The sequence below is a fragment of the Rhagoletis zephyria genome, unplaced genomic scaffold, assembly GCF_001687245.7.
Source record: "Rhagoletis zephyria isolate East Lansing unplaced genomic scaffold, Rhagoletis_zephyria_1.1 Rzeph_scaffold_01267, whole genome shotgun sequence".
Classification (NCBI taxonomy): Eukaryota; Metazoa; Arthropoda; class Insecta; order Diptera; family Tephritidae; genus Rhagoletis; species Rhagoletis zephyria.
This window is the reverse complement of record NW_016158351.1, coordinates 21,886-29,180: the sequence shown is the minus strand read 5'-3', so window position 1 is coordinate 29,180 and position 7,295 is coordinate 21,886.

Sequence of the window (7,295 nt, the reverse complement as noted above, 5' to 3'; positions counted from 1 at the left end):
ACACTATACATACATATGTACGAGTATGTATGTAAATCTCCCTTTCAACACGCTTAAATACTTAAAGTATCTCTCTCTTGTTTCTAATTACCTTCATACAGCAAAATTTACAAAAAATTAACATAACCGGTTTAAAAGTGCACAATAATTTGTTATATACATACATACATTTTTCCACAAAGTAACAAAAGCAAATCGAATATTAGTTGTGGATTTTACAGCATTTTCAATCAGCGAAAAAATTGCATGCTAACATATTTATCAACGTCGACCGAAAGCAAACGCAGAGAAGGATTTTTAGTGGGACTGGCCGCAAAAATGTCACATTTCAGAGATAATTCTTGGGTGAGTACTCATATTACGCGGTTTGTGTTTGTTGTTTTATTCTAATACATTTGCATTTATCGTTTTTGTTATACGTACATATTTATGTATGCACATTTTTAAGTTTTATGATTTTTCATTCATTCATACCCCGCTTCTTGTGCAACTGTGATTTCATAAAAGAAATTTTTATGCAATATCCATACATAAATATTTATAATTAAATTTCTGTTTTATATTTTGCCTACTGCTTTAACATGTAAAAGTGTGAAATCATTTGTACTACACATGTATGTATTTTCATCATTCAAATGAGTACATAAAAGACTTTCTTCAAACAAAATGATTCAAATGATCTAGAAAAATTGTTTAGGTTTGCAATATCAAATTCAATCGCCAATTCATATATATAAATCTTGTGCATTGATAAGCATTTGCATTTTCTGTGTATTGAAATTTATCTTGTTTCTATTCCATTTTTTTTTTCGTTTGTGGGATTTTTGTTTGTTTTAGATATTTGTACCTATACATACCTACATGCAAACAAAGTTTTTTGTTATCTAAATGCTTTGATTTTTAGTTTATTTATTATTTTTCCGCAGCTGGCACGAGGTCAGTTAAGGCACAATTATTCACTCATTCTGTTAAAGCGGATATATGTATGTAGGAAGGTATGTACATAAATATGTACATATAATTAGCTCAACTTAACTCTAATTTAAATGTTTTAAATGTTAATAGCTTTGTTTAAATTCCGCCCGTATATATTTATTTTTTTTGGTTAGCTTTGAGTTTTAATTTTAACTGCTGCCTTTTAAATTTCTAATTAAAAAATACCTACATACATACATATGTATGTACATTAAGATTATTTAGATTAAATTTCAATGGAGACCTTAGTACGTTACATTGCCGAATTTTCGGTGATTGTTTTTGCGGAGAACCTTTTTTGTTGACTTCATTCCAAATACACTTCCACAGTCTTCGTTAGTTTCGTTGATAAATCCATTTGCTCATATGTACTTCAGACTGTACCAGAAAAAAAGGTTCGCCGCAAATTTTTTTTATTGCTGAATTGCGGTGTCAGATGTACGGCAAACTTTTTTCTTTTTTCTGTAGGAGGTATGTCAAATGTACATACATATGTAAATACATACATTATTGGGAATACAGTCATTTGTTTTTTATTTAGGCTTTTTTCGATCAACGAAGTTGACCGTGCCACCAATGTCCGTTTTATTTAGGTGGTTAGAATGGCAATTTTTTTGTTATTTTTATATAAAAATATTGTCTAAGCTTTAACCAAAACCACGTTAATCACAGTTTCAAACTTTATACAAAATTTAAGAAAATTCAACAAATTTTCATCAAAATTTCAATATTTTATTCAGAATTTATAGCCCATAAAATTCTAGACTAATAATGTGTAAGTTTCAAACGGCTAAAAATCGCGATATTTTTTTTTTTTGGAGGCTACATTTTCGGGTCAACGCAATTTTTTAGCCGTTTGAACCGTGCTCTTCATTAGACTAAAATTGTATGGGCTATAAAACAAACTGTGAGATGCACGGTTTTGGTTAAAGTTTAGACGATATTTTTATACAAAAATAACAAAAAAAATTTTGTTTGAAAAACATTACGAATATTTGCAGAAAATCAACACGTGGTCATTTGTTGCAGTCACTGTATATTTACTTTATCGCCTTTTCCGAAGATTGAAGTAGTTTTGTTTTTATCTGCACACAATTTTTTCGACAAATGATTCAAACATATGAAATGTTTTTCATTACAACTAGGTAGCTTTTCACATTCTAATGAAAAACATTTTAGTTTTAAAACTTCTCGTTTTATTTTGCTTGTTGAAAATTGTGTCGCACTACTATTCGTAGGGACAAAATTCTAAAATGTTTCATTTTAGTTTTGAACATACGTATTTTGGGCGTTATTTTATCTTATTTCGTTTTTTTTCCTCAATCCAAAATAAAATATGTATATTATAAGGTTCGTTTTTGATTTGCGAATGTTTCCTTTTAAAGTCGTAAATACGAATACTGGATTTTTTTTTTGTACGAATTATTATTATACCAAAAAATTTTGTTTTACAATTGCTTTTAAAAACTTGCACCTGTATCATTTTCTCAGTGTACTATTCATGTTCTCGTGCTGCAATAGTGACAGCAGCTTAAGGCTATCTGCACACTTGTCGTCCAATCATAGTTGCGTTATCGTCTCGCCCTGAAATTTTGAGCCGAGCACATGCATTTCAAAGGAGATTGGCACACTTGTCGTTATCGGCTAGTTATCGGCAAATTGTAGAAGATGCAGAAACGGATAAGTACGACACTGTCGTTTGCTTATCGTTGTGCACGCATTGTTTGTTTACATTTTATGGGAAAAATTAGTGAAAAAGTTAATATTTTCATTAAAATTGCAAAAAAAATAGCTTTTTTTTCATAAAAGCTGTGGAAATTATTAAAAAGTGCATAATTGCATTACAATTCAATAAATGTGAGCGTTTTAACTAAAAAATATGACGAAATTGTAAAAAGCCTGTGTTTGCATGCTCAAACCACATTTCAGGAAAAGAAAAGAAGAGATATTACTGAAAAATGATGTCTAGAATTGTTGCAGCACAGTCTATATTTTAAAAATTGCAGGTTTTTGTCAATACTTCACGAAAATATCAACCAGAAAAACAAAAAATACCTGCTCCAAGTGAATTTTTAGACGCCAAATGGATTGAAATATCACGACCGAGTGTGCGAAAGTGTAGGCGTCATGTAATCGTTGCATTATGATTGTGACGATGAGGCAACTATGATTGGACGACCAATGTGCAGAAAGCCTAAAGAAATAATATTCGCCTCAGGGTGACAATTAAAATACACAAATAATAGCAAAACAGGCAGTGAAAAAATCACTTTTTTTCTTTTGTTAAAAAGCTACTGGTTGTACACAGTTTTACAGAAATTTTTTTTTTAATTGTTTTTTGAATTATATTTTTTTATTTTTCAATACACATGTGTAGTATAATAATAATTATTAAATTAAAATAGCCATAAAATATCAACAAAAAGCGAATTGTCTTGCCATTGTTTGCTGCATCGTTCCACAGCGCGACCGATGACCAGCCGCGAAGAACGGTCAGTGATGAAATCAGTGAGAGCAGCAATCGATCAATCACCGCTATAAAATTTTTGTGATATGTTATTAAAACTATAGGCTATTGAACTTTGCTGGTGGTAACTTTGGAACTAACTTTTTTTATAGTATAATTGAACTTCATGAATAGTGAAACTAAAACTATGCGTTCTAAAAATGATGAAGCGAGATTATGAAGTCTATTTTCTAACTTCATTTTTTTACATTTATTTATGTACACATTTCTTAACTGGTTGCTTTCCTTCATTAAAAAAAAACCTATACAACAACAACAAAAGGAATGCCAGAATGTAGCACACGTTCTACTTTCAAGAGTATGCGAAAACAATCACTTCACTTTTCAATGTGGAACCGTTCAAAATGACCAGCAAAATATTTGATTTATTAAGATTTTAGAAAACCCATTAAAAGGAAAATGTAGATATTGCAAAAATAAAAAATAATAATCGTTTGAAAGTAAATTAATGTACTTATTAGCCCTTGGGCAAGAATTAACATAGCAGATCACATAGTTTAATTGTTTACAAGCGTCGGTATTTTGCCTTATTCCCCAAGTTATATGTATGTTTGTATGTGTATTTTATATGAAGCATTCGATTTCGTTGTCGTGAGTAACATATTTATAACCCTGCAAAAAATTGTGCGACTAATCTCTAAAGAGAGTATTCCGAGATTACTCTCAATATGTTACAATTAGGCATTAATTAGTCGCAAATAGTCTCATACGGGTATTATTGGAGATCAATTAGTCTCGACTCATTCCGTACGGGTATAATTGATGATCAATAAGTCCCCGACTCATCTCTAACGGGTATCAAAAGTGGTATTACTCGCATGTTCCTTTGCGATTGCTCCCGGAGTCTTCCCGGATTAGTCGCATTTTTTGCAGGGAAACCTATGCACATTAGGGTGCATCACTCTCCATACAAAAAAAGCGGTACTGTTTCTCTATCGGAAATATAAAATTAATTATATTTATTTGAAGATTTTCATCAAAATATTTCGGAAATATATTTAAATTTACGAGGCTGGACATATTTGCAAATACATACCTTCAAAAATCGGTTCGAATCCTACTGAAAGAAGTCTGATGAGGAAATGTGGTGATTTCCGAAATAGCTATCACTTCTACCATTTTTTCAAATTATTGTTGCTTTTCCACAATAACTTTTCATTTGAAACGGCCTCAAGCTCATAAAAATTGTTGAATTGAAAAATCTAGTTAAAAAATATTTTTCCTAAAAAATTAGTCAGATAATAGAAGAGGTAATTTCTTCATAAAAATTTTTAAAAACTTTATCAGCGGGATCAAAATAATGAGATTTTTTTTGGATATTTTCAAATCGGTCTAGCTCCTAATAGTGGTCTGAAATAGTATGACGGTGGAGAGCCGCAACTTTTTTTTGTTGATCCACTCTAATATACATACATATATGTATGGATACTTGCGCACATACATACATATATGTATGTGTATTATTTAGAGTTTTTAATAGCTTATCTTTGGCATTCTTGTAGGAAAAACACAATAATCTTCTAACTGTAAATAATATTAGCATGACCACTTGAGACCTATAACAGAAAAAAAATACCAATGCTATTCATTTACGTTTCGTTTTTGGTTGGCCGTCTGGCTGTCTGTTTACTTGTATTTCACAAAGCAACCGGAAAGCGTGTCACTTCTTAGAATGGGCTTAGAAGCCAAAAACTGCGCAGCTATTAACAAAGCACATTGTGCCATAAAAGTTGGAGTATTAACGCATTAACGAGAAGGCGACAGGAAAAGTAAAAGAAACGCTAATGAGAAGTGTAGAAATACACAGTAAAGAGCGAAACGTAGGGAAAAACTAAATTGAAATCTTTCTCAATAAAAACAGCAATAAACTTATGAAGTGCGAAAGCCTAGAAAAGTGGCTTGAGAAAACTTTCGTTTGGCTTTGTTTAGTTGGTAAATGATGTGACAAAAACAAGAGCGACGCACTTAGGTTTTAAAATAACTATTAAAGCCTTTACTAAAGTATCAGCCCTGCTTTAATTGTTGCAATGAAAGGAATCACTTTACCTTTAGACTTTCCACAAACGAGATAGTCTATACGAAATGCGTAACCTCCGTTGTTAAGGAAAAAGTTGTATGCACCAGAGTTTTATTTCCTCTATCTAAAATGGATTTGTCAAAGGCAAATCAACAGTTATAAACCTTGCTGTTTTTAATGAAGACGTGATGGCAATCAAGTCGATTGTGTTTATGCAGATTTTTCGAAAGCCTTCGAAGGAGTTTACCACAGTTTTAACATCCAAATTTTTATCTTTGGGATTCCATTCCACTTTTCTTATTTGAGTAATGTCTCTATGCAACATTTTGTGGCATCTTCAGGTGTACACATCTCGCTGTCAGATTTTGGCCTTAAAGCAAACCTTTGACCGTTTTTGCTCGATCTTTTCTTGCTAATCTTATGAATAGCTTTGCCCTTCGCCACCCCCTAGAAAAAGTAGTGTTCATTATTCCTTCAGTTGTTCTACATGGAATTTTCAGACCTTAATTAAGCTAAATTTTCTCCTCTGTCAAGAGCCCTCCTATGCAACAGTCTCCCTAGATGCCGATAACTGCGAAGACTTATTCCTTTCACATGCAGACAAGTGAGCAGCTCTCGCCCCCAGAGAGAGGTTTGGCTTGCGCAGCTCCTTTCTTGCTACCAGTAGAATTCGCAGAGTTGGCAGCTTCGTTTGCGCACACGTTTCAAATTTTCTCCTCACGCAGTCGCTCATATTTACGTACAATCGAAGCATGCTATTTCTGTAGAGCCGTTTCGCTCGGTGTCAGATAAGTGGGGTCGCGCTCCCGCAGTTTCGCGAGCAAGTGACGAGAACTTTTATACCCTATCTTCCTCTTACGCTCCTCATCGTCGGTTTGGCGATGCTTTAATTTCTCCTTCGGCAGCAACCGGCTCCTCAGGATCATTCGATCTCAGAATGAGTCGACTCAGCGGGATGAAGTCCGCCCAATTGCGATCCTCCTTATTTGTGAAGCAGGTGTATTTTATACTTTCTGCAAGGTAGAAGAGTCCTGTCTTCTAATGTGGGCCAGTCACAGATCAGGTAGCCGCTTCTCTGGGAAACAGACACTTCTGGATTTGTCCGTACCTCTACCGATGCGAAAATTGAAGTCCTGTATGCGGTGGTCAGCAAGTCAAGAGGCTCAGACTGCGTCTCATCCAGGTTCATTTCATGTCGTCCTGTGCGTTCGTCGTCGCGTATCTCGTACAGGCTCTAGTGCAGTCCATCAACTGTAATTCAACCATGAGCACGGTTATACCACCTTGCCCCCTGTCGCGGTTGCTTCGTTAGCGATAACATGGATCGCCATGGCTTGAAAGGTAGTAGACGAGATTGTAGTTTGGGAAGGAGAAGTTATAGATTCACTTCACTCCCCCATAAGATACCTCAAAGAAGTGGTGTACACTCGCATAAGAAGTGCTGAAGTGCCGAAGGGCTATATGACCAATGGTCCAGTGTCCCGTAAGTATTTCGTTGTGATTCCCATCTGTGTTCTTCATTCATTAAGAAAAGGTCAGAGTGAGTGCAATATAATAAATTTGTGTGATGTGATGTAAGGGGTTCTCTATATTCAGTCGAAGAGATTGTATTGATCCTCGACATTCTTGAACACATGTAAAAATAGTCATTACAGCTTTTACTTAACTTGACTGTCCACAAGGTAAATTTTGATGAACCTATCTTGATCATGCTTGCCATTGAATATGCTGCAGTAATCTGGGAGTCTATAGGCCTATTTTAAAAATAGTCGTTGT